Genomic DNA, 10,676 nt, shown 5'->3' with positions numbered 1-10,676 from the left:
TGGAAGGTATTATTAGAAGACTTGCTAGAAGGTGTTCCAGCGGAAATGACTAGCTCCATTTGCTCCTGGAGTGTTGCCGAGTCAGAGTATATGTGCTATGATTTCTTATTGATGTTAGAAACTTTGCAGACAGAATCGTGGGTATAGAATGTCAGTTTTGTAAGCGGCTTCATCAGCCGATGTGTCATTTTATGTTATGTTACAAATTCCGTATGATTACAGATTTGACTTGTTTCTGAAAGTTTCCAAAAGCATTTATTATGTTTGTCATTTTTATTGATTAAGAGTTCAAAGGATTGTGTACGTAATAAGAGTCAGAGGGTTCGCTCGGCCCTAAGGAAGGGTCGGGTGCCCATCACACCATAGCGAGATTAGGGTGTGACAGAATATGATCACAAAAGTTTGCATTTATCATCTAGTTCGGGTTCAAGATGTAGAAGCTGAACCGCCAACTCTTCAGTCAATTCCCGTAGTGAATGAGTTTCCGGATGTATTCCTGGAAGAGCTTCCAGACCTCCCTCCCGAGTGGGAGATTAATTTTGCTATTGATGTGTTGCCAGACAGCAAGCCTATATCTATTCCTCCTTATAGAATGGCTCTTGTAGAATTGAAAGAGTTGAAGGAGCAATTGAAAGACTTGCTTGAGAAAGGTTTTATTAGGCCTAGTTCATCCCCGTGGGGAGCACCTGTATTGTTTGTCCGAAAGAAAGATGGCTCCTTGCGAATGTGCATTGACTATCGGCAATTGAATAAGGTGACGATTAAGAATAAATATCCTCTTCCGAGGATAGATGACTTATTTGATCAATTACAAGGTGCCAAATGGTTTTCAAAGATAGATTTGAGGTCCGAGTATCATCAAGTGAGAGTTCGGGAGGAAGATATCCCTAAGACAGCCTTCAGAACAAGATATGACCATTTTGAGTTCCGGGTAATGTCATTTGGGCTAACTAATGCACCGGCAATATTTATGGATTTGATGAACAATGTGTTCAGGCCCTTCCTAGATCTATTTGTGATTGTATTCATCGATGACATCTTGGTGTATTCTAGATCCGAGGCAGAATATACGGATCATGTGCATACTGTCCTTATATTTCTTCAAACTCGAGAGTTGTTTGCAAAATTTTCTAAGTGTGAGTTTTGGTTGAACTCAGTGACATATCTGGGGCACATTGTTGCAGCCGATGGTATTCGGATAGATAGCCAAAAGATTGAGGCCGTGAAGACTTGGCAAAGGCCCACAACTCCTACGGAGGTTCATAGCTTCCTGGGCTTAGCAGGTTATTACACGAGATTTGTAGAAGGCTTTTCTTCCATTTCTGCACCACTAACAAAGCTGACCCAAAAATCAGCTAATTTTCAATGGACAGATGCTTGTGAACGTAGTTTCCAAGAGCTGAAAGATAGATTGACTTCTGCCCGAGTCCTAACACTTCCAGGGGGATTGGAAGGTTATGTTGTTTATCGCGATGCTTCAGGTGTTGGGCTAGGCTGTGTGTTGATGCAACATGGTAAGGTGATTGCGTATGCTTCAAGGCAATTACGAAAACATGAGAAAAATTATCTGTCACACCCCGACTTTACTAGGGTGTGATGGGCACCCAACCCCATATCTGGAGCCGAGCGAACCCGCTGACTCTTGTTACATACTTAACTTCCTTAGACTCTTATATCAATAAAAATGGAAAACATAGTAAAACTTTCAAAAGATTTTTTTTTCCATCGTACTCAAGTCAAACTGAATCTGCAATCACATGGACTTTATGATACAACATATTATCGACACTCTATACCCACGACTCTGTCTGCAAAGTCTCTAACATCAAACAAACATCATGGCTCAGATACTCTGACTCGGCAGCACTCCAGAACAAGTGGAGCCTGCCAACTCCGCTGGAACACCTTCTATGATAGCTGTGGCTCATCTGGTGTACCTGCGCGGCATGAACGCAGCCCCCGAAGAAGAGGGGTCAGTACGAGTAATGTACTGAGTATGTAAGGCATGAATAGTGACATAATAAAGGAATATACAGTATGATTAATAACGGAATAGACATATGGAGATTATCTTGGACAGAAGTAACCTGTACATATGAATGCCTTTCAGGCAGATGCCATGCATGCTTAGTCCCTTTTTCAAAAAAACAGTACTTCTTATTTACATGTACATAAAACAGAACATTTCAGAAAACGGTATCCTTTATTCACATTTACAGACGCCGAGTACATCGGCTCTCCCACCCCCCTCCCCAACAGTGTCCCAACATATTATATATATATATCACATATACAGACGCCGTATCCAGCTCTCCCATATCCCGCGTCCGGGACAAAATCCAGCTGAATCAGGTGGTGATATAACAGTGGCCCTTCCCCTTTTTCCCCATATGCATATACATATACATATTCACATTCATATACATATGTCATACCATTGGCATGCATGAGAGCTCAAAGAAAGTCATGTGTCCATCGGAGTGACGGAAGGTCGGTAGCCTCCGATTACATTATGGAACAACCATAGTCGCTTTGTCTCACCTTGAAGGAACGAGTATTATGAGGCGATACTACCAATGAAAAGTGTCATTATGAGGAAAACATCAAATAGGGTCATAGGGTACAGTTTCATATACCTAAGACCTTTAGAGTAGTCATTACCTGTAATAGAGTTGAGATATCAAGAATTAGTTTAACGTTTCCATATTTTCCTTTTCATAGCAGAACATTTTGCCAACACCTCTACCGTAGGCATTTTCTCATCTTGGACTACATCGTTATCATTATAAGATCATATTCATCATCGTAGTCATGGAATCATCTTTGTCATACTTATCATAGGCATATTCCCTTTCTTAACATCATCATTATCATTGTCATCATAGAAGTATCCTCGTTAGCATAGTTACAGTACTTGTCACTCGGTGAACGGGATAAGGATCAAAAGTTTTCTTTGGATTCTGCTTCAAAATAGATCAAACGGAACAACAAGGAAAATCCGGGGACCATGGGCCCACCTCGGGTCAAATGAGGCGGCGTACCAAATTTACATATGTTACATGTCATGGCGTTACTTGTGAGGGTTTTAGGGTAGTCGGGTCCTATTTATGCGAGTTCTAGAGGTTTAGGAAATTCTTCCAACATTTTGCACACTTTTTCGTGCAATTCTACTGATTGAAAAAGAGAAAACTTTAGGCGCGGATTCCGGAGGGTAGAGTTGTTCTCGAAGCTCATATCCAACATATTCCGTCTAAGACATGCCATAGAAAGAAAGGTGAAGCCTTACATACCTTTTCTGCTTCTTATGCGACTCCAAATTCACGTTCCAAATCCGCCAAAATCTACAAATTGGTCACGTTTACCAAAACTTGATTAGAGCCTTTAGAAGTTGATTCTTTAAAGTAACACTTTGTCTGCCGAAATTTCGGCAGCATTTCCCCTATAAATATGCCACCCCCGAGAATATGGCTCGGCCCAATTCAACAGCAACCCAACCAACAACCAAGCTATAATGTCAATAATCAATTCAAGAATACATTCTAACGTTAAGCGCTCTTCCTACATAGTCCGACAACATTCACAATATTCACAATGATTTAATGCTACCCGAAAACTTCAACAAAAGTGTAACCACACATTTTTATTCTACATTCATAACCCACATTAAAACCATGCATTGCTAACATCATATTCATACAAGCATAAAGAAGCATACTAATATTACATTAACTTCTCCACCAATCTACAACCAATTTCCATTTCGTTCCAACCCTTTAAACCTTCATATAATATCATAGAATCCGCAACGACATCGACTAGAATATTACATGAAATCAATTCATCATAGCTTACCACACCATAACATTCTCGGCCACAACAACTACACCCCTATTTTCATGAATTTCCATCCTTTTCCATACATTGCAACAACAACTAACATACTACATAGAATTAATCCATCCTCTTCCAAATCACACTATGACCACACGGCCACAACTACATATACACAGACAACTATTCAACATCCATATTTTCATAATCTTCGTGAGTTTCATTCACTCCCACACACCACAACATACACAACCATACATAAAATATAAAAGAAGATTAAGTTCTTACCCTTTTTCTTCAATTTCCCACTTGGCTAGAATGTTGATCTTGCAACAATAAATGTTCTACTTGTTCCAATGACCTCTTCTCCTTGCTAGGGACCTTCCAATTAGTAGAGAGTAATTTTTGAGAAATTTTTCCAAGGTTCTTGTTTCCTCCAAGCTTGGCCGAAATTGGCCCTTTGTTTTTCTTCCAAAGTGTCTTCTTTTTTTCTTTGTTTCTTCAACTCTCCAAATTGATGAATTAGTCCTCTCCCTTTTATATATATATATATAGTCTCCTCCAATCTTATGTGGCCACCTATCCATCTCTAGATTCTTCTTAATTTGGTGGCAAAGATGACTTATTTGTCATCTTTTTTTTTTCTTCTAGAGTTTTCTTGAAATTTTAACAAAGAAGACTAATGTCTTCTTTGGCAAGCTTTGCCCCTTATGTTGTTATAATTTTCCATTAGCCCTTATTAATTAATAAAAATGTGGACATATAGGGGCATGCCACATGGCCAAGGGCCCTTCAAGAACATTCTTGATATTTTTTGTGAAATTCCCATTTTGCCTTTAGTCCTTCGCAATATTTTCCATGAACCCTTTTCGCGAATTTTCTTTTTTACCCTTAGTCTTCCTCACTATTTCCATACTACCAATGTTCGTAAATAATATTCACAACAACTTATACATTATAATAAATTTTTGAAAATGGTCATTCCCTTTACTTCGTCACGACTACTTTGGGATATCCGAACGTACGAAATGCGGGATATAACATCCTCCCCCCCTTTAGAACATTCGTCCTCGAATGTTCAACTGGTCTTATAGAGTGTCATAATATTTCGGGAGGGTCCCTTTGTAGTCGTCCTTTCCTTCATGCTCACTCCTTATCCTTTACCTCATTCCTTTTATAATCGAACTTCTCGGTTTTTACATGAATCTTCTTCCCGTGTCGTGGATTTTCTACTTTGTTGGGCCAACGTATTATCCTTGTCTTTCTCAAATCATCTCTTTTCTGTTACTATTTCGTGACCATATCTTAACAAAAGCCACACCTTTTGATTCTTACTACCACTCTTCTTTAGTCTCTTTTTGTATCTCTTGATACATGTATACTTGTCCTTGGCTTCATGTGCTGGTGCTCATTTCGTTCATCGTTATTCCTCATAAGCCTAATATGGCCTCCCCCCCTTTAAGGGGTTCCTTATATGCCAATATTCCTTTATGAAGTCTGCATTTATACCTTTATCCCTTATTCGTCCTTTCACTTGCTTAGCTCACTTGCCCGTAATTCTTTCTTAACTACATGTTCGTATTGTAGCTGTGTGCCCATATTTCTTAAACGTTCCGTTACTCTCTTAAACCTCTAAGCATAGTACTATGGCTACATACTTATCCTTTTACAGATCTTTTACCTTAACACCATCACCATCCTGAGCATTCCTTCTCTTACGTCACATTCCTCTACCCTGGTCACCATTCTCTTAGACCTACTTGTTGAAATCAACTCTCAACCTCTCCACATTTCTCCTTGTTTCCTTTTACCTCACTCTACCTCGTCTCACATGCCTTCTTGAATCTTCATCCTAGTGGTCTCGTACTTTTACCATTAATTTCTCGCGGGGGTTTCACTTACTAAGGTTTTCTTAACTTTCCCCTTTTCCGACATTTAAGCTTCGTATCTTCCATTTACTCACACTCTCTTTCTTTTCCGAGTATCGTTATACTGGAATTTCAGACCTCAACCTATAGTAAAATAATAAAAGTTCACTCGCCGCACTTGAACCATTTATTCTTGTTGTCACTCGTACTTCGGCACCTTTGCGTGATCAATACCTTTCCTCCCGTAGTCTCGGTTGTTGGGGCTCGCACGCCACCGATACAGTCATATGCGGGATATCTTATACATTCATATATACATACATATTCACTATCAACTAGTTCACCAAATACTTCCAAGCGCTGTTCAAGCCTATCCTAATCCCGGGACTGTGGTGCACTTTCTGTCCTTTACCGAGCTAGTCTGCCTTGTTTCACGCGTCTTCTTATGGTCTCCCGTCATCTCATATACCGTAGTTTCACTTAGGCTATTCTAGTTTTCCATTTGTCTTTTATGTCAGAATATGTAAAATTCCTTATAAACTTCCCAGGGGGTCACCCATCATGGAATTGCTCCCACCTGAGCACGCTTAACCCAAAAGCTTCACTGAAATTCGGTGCCTTAATGCCGATATGTTCGCGTCAGCTTCCTCACATGACCTTTATTGTATGCTCTGGAGCAAGTCAAAGTCTTACAGTTCCCAAAACATTTTCGTAACACGTCCCTTCCTTTGTAATTACTGTTTTACCCTTTTGGTTCCCGATGTTCACCTTCCGCCTGTGTGTATGACTACCTCCTGTCTTGAGCTTCCAGGTTCCCGATGGTAGCGACCTTACCTTTGTTGCCACGCCCAAATCCATAACCTTTTTGAACCAACGCATTTCACTTACTACCTATTCACAATATTTCCTTCCCATACTTCTTCCTGTGGGGCGTACCTGTTCTGGCAGGACCTCCTTTACCGTTCCTACTATTCAAAATCTGTATGTGGCCAATGTCATCAATGCCTTACAGAACGTACAACTCTATGGTACATCCCCGCCATCCAGTACTTCCAGTTCAGGTAACAGAACAATCATCCAGGCTTACCTTTGTAACTTGCTATCTCGGCACTTGTCTTCTTTCGTCATCACTAAGCGTCTGCGAAAATTGACGGTTAGTATAAGGAATCTTATTTCCTATGACTTGGCTCTATCGCACGATCTGAGACAGAAAGAAGGTCAACATTTCCTAGATGCCCCGCAGCCTCCTGTTTATAAATGTGGCCGGCTTCACACCCATAAACAGGACTTTACTGGACACGACTTTGCAGACAACCCTTGGACCGACCTGCTCTGATACCACTTTGTCACACCCCGACTTTACTAGGGTGTGATGGGCACCCGACCCCATATCTGGAGCCGAGTGAACCCGCTGACTCTTGTTACATACTTAACTTCCTTAGACTCTTATATCAATAAAAATGGAAAACATAGTAAAACTTTCAAGAGATTTTTTTTTTCCATCGTACTCAAATCAAACAGAATCTGCAATCACATGGACTTTATGATACAACATATTATCGACACTCTATACCCACGACTCTGTCTGCAAAGTCTCTAACATCAAACAAACATCATAGCTCAGATACTCTGACTCGGCAGCACTCCAGAACAAGTGGAGCCTGCCAACTCCGCTGGAACACCTTCTATGATAGTTGTGGCTCATCTGGTGTACCTGCGTGGCATGAACGCAGCCCCCGAAGAAGAGGGGTCAGTACGAGTAATGTACTGAGTATGTAAGGCATGAATAGTGACATAATAAAGGAATATACAGTATGATTAATAACGGAATAGACATATGAAGATTATCTTGGACAGAAGTAACCTGTACATATGAATGCCTTTCAGGCATATGCCATGCATGCTTAGTCCCTTTTTCAGAAAAACAGTACTTCTTATTTACATGTACATAAAACAGAACATTTCAGAAAACAGTATCCTTTATTCACATTTACAGACGCCGAGTACATCGGCTCTCCCACCCCCCTCCCAAACAGTGTCCCAACATATTATATATATATATATGTATCACTTATACAGACGCCGTATCCGGCTCTCCCATATCCCGCGTCCGGGACGAAATCCAGCTGAATCAGGTGGTGATATAACAGTGGCCCTTCCCCTTTTCCCCATATGCATATACATATACATATTCACATTCACATACATAAGTCATACCATTGGAATGCATGAGAGCTCAAAGAAAGTCATGTGGCCATCGGAATGACGGATGGTCGGTAGCCTCCGATTACATTATGGAACAACCATAGTCGCTTTGTCTCACCTTGAAGGAACGAGTATTATGAGGCGATACTACCAATGAAAAGTGTCATTATGAGGAAAACATCAAATAGGGTCATAGGGTATAGTTTCATATACCTAGGACCTTTAGAGTAGTCATTACCTGTAATAGAGTTGAGATATCAAGAATTAGTTTAACGTTTCCATATTTTCCTTTTCATAGTAGAACATTTTGCCAACACCTCTACCATAGGCATTTTCTCATCTTGGACTACATCGTTATCATTATAAGATCATATTCATCATCTTAGTCATGGAATCATCTTTGTCATACTTATCATAGGCATATTCCCTTTCTTAATATCATAATTATCATTGTCGTCATAGAAGTGCCCTCGTTAGCATAGTTACAGTACTTGTCACTCGGTGAACGGGATAAGGATCAAAAGTTTTCTTTGGATTCTGCTTCAAAATAGATCAAACGGAACAACAAGGAAAATCCGGGGACCATGGGCCCACCTCGGGTCAAATGAGGCGGCGTACCAAATTTACATATGTTACATGTCATGGCATTACTTGTGAGGGTTTTAGGGTAGTCGGGTCCTATTTATGCGAGTTCTAGAGGTTTAGGAAATTCTTCCAACATTTTGCACACTTTTTGGTTCAATTCTACTGATTGAAAAAGAGAAAACTTTAGGCGCGGATTCCGGAGGGTAGAGTTATTCTCGAGGCTCATATCCAACATATTCCGTCTAAGAAATGCCATAGAAAGAAGGGTGAAGCCTTACATACCTTTTCTGCTTCTTATGCGACTCCAAATTCACGTTCCAAATCCGCCAAAATCTACAAATTGGTCACGTTTACCAAAACTTGATTAGAGCCTTTAGAAGTTGATTCTTTAAAGTAACACTTTGTCTGCCGAAATTTCGGCAGCATTTCCCCTGTCAATATGCCACCCCCGAGAATATGGCTCGGCCCAATTCAACAGCAACCCAACCAACAACCAAGCTATAACATCAATAATCAATTCAATAATACATTCTAACGTTAAGCGCTCTTCCTACATAGTCCGACAACATTCACAATATTCACAATGATTTAATGCTACCCGAAAACTTCAACAAAAGTGTAACCACACATTTTTATTCTAGATTCATAACCCACATTAAAACCATGCATTGCTAACATCATATTTATACAAACATAAAGAAGCATACTAATAATACATTAACTTCTCCACCAATCTACAGCCAATTTCCATTTCGTTCCAACCCTTTAAACCTTCATATAATATCATAGAATCCGCAACGACATCGACTAGAATATTACATGAAATCAATTCATCATAGCTTACCACACAATAACATTCTCGGCCACAACAACTACACCCCTATTTTCATGAATTTCCATCCTTTTCCATACATTGCAACAACAACTAACATACTACATAGAATTAATCCATCCTCTTCCAAATCACACTTTGACCACACGGCCACAACTACATATACACGGACAACTATTCAACATCCATATTTTCATAATCTTCGTGAGTTCCATTCACTCCCACACACCACAACATACACAACCATACATAAAATATAAAAGAAGATTAAGTTCTTACCCTTTTTCTTCAATTTCCCACTTTGCTAGAATGTTGATCTTGCAACAATAAATGTTCTACTTGTTCCAATGACCTCTTCTCCTTGCTAGGGACCTTCCAATTAGTAGAGAGTAATTTTTGAGAAATTTTTCCAAGGTTCTTGTTTCCTCCAAGCTTGGCCGAAATTGGCCCTTTGTTTTTCTTCCAAAGTGTATTCTTTTTTTCTTTGTTTCTTCAACTCTCCAAATTGATGAATTAGTCCTCTCCCTTTTATATATATATATAGTCTCCTCCAATCTTATGTGGCCACCTATCCATCTCTAGATTCTTCTTAATTTGGTGGCAAAGATGACTTATTTGTCATCTTTTTTTTTTCTTCTAGAGTTTTCTTGAAATTTTAACAAAGAAGACTAATGTCTTCTTTGGCAAGCTTTGCCCCTTATGTTGTTATAATTTACCATTAGCCCTTATTAATTAATAAAAATGTGGACATATAGGGGCATGCCACACGGCCAAGGGCCCTTCAAGAACATTCTTGATATTTTTTGTGAAATTCCCATTTTGCCCTTAGTCCTTCGCAATATTTTCCATGAACCCTTTTCGCGAATTTTCTTTTTTACCCTTAGTCTTCCTCACTATTTCCATACTACCAATGTTCGTAAATAATATTCACAACAACTTATACATTATAATAAATTTTTGAAAATGGTCATTCCCTTTACTTCGTCACGACTACTTTGGGATATCCGAACGTACGAAATACGGGATATAACATTATCCAACCCATGACCCTGAATTGGCTGCAGTGATTCATGCATTAAAGATGTGGAGACATTATTTTTATGGAGTCCATGTGGATATTTACACAGATCATAAGAGCCTTCAGCATATCTTCAAGAAAAAAGAGTTGAATTTGCGGCAACGACGATAGTTGGAACTGCTAAAAGATTATGCTGTTGATATCCTATATCACCTCGGAAAGGAAAATGTTGTGGCTGATGCTCTTAGCCGTAGATCCATGGGAAGTTTGTGTGATGTACGACCAGAGAAAAGAGAAATGGCTCGTGAGCTCCAGCAGTTAGCTAGCCTAGGAGTTC

The 10,676-nt window shown here is 39.6% G+C and overlaps 1 long non-coding RNA gene across 1 annotated transcript; it reads right to left on the bottom strand.

The window, feature by feature from the left end:
* Positions 1–1,800: 1,800 nt before the first annotated feature.
* Positions 1,801–4,343, bottom strand: LOC132599680 (uncharacterized). The gene is made up of 3 exons (XR_009566937.1): positions 4,120–4,343; positions 3,291–3,341; positions 1,801–1,937 (listed from the first exon to the last, which is right to left on the bottom strand). It is a non-coding gene; the product is annotated as an uncharacterized LOC132599680 (long non-coding RNA).
* Positions 4,344–10,676: the final 6,333 nt, after the last annotated feature.

Source organism: Lycium barbarum, chromosome 6 (genome assembly GCF_019175385.1).
Source record: "Lycium barbarum isolate Lr01 chromosome 6, ASM1917538v2, whole genome shotgun sequence".
Taxonomy (NCBI): domain Eukaryota; kingdom Viridiplantae; phylum Streptophyta; class Magnoliopsida; order Solanales; family Solanaceae; genus Lycium; species Lycium barbarum.
Note: the sequence above shows the minus strand (reverse complement) of the source record. Positions and strands in the feature narration are given on the sequence as shown.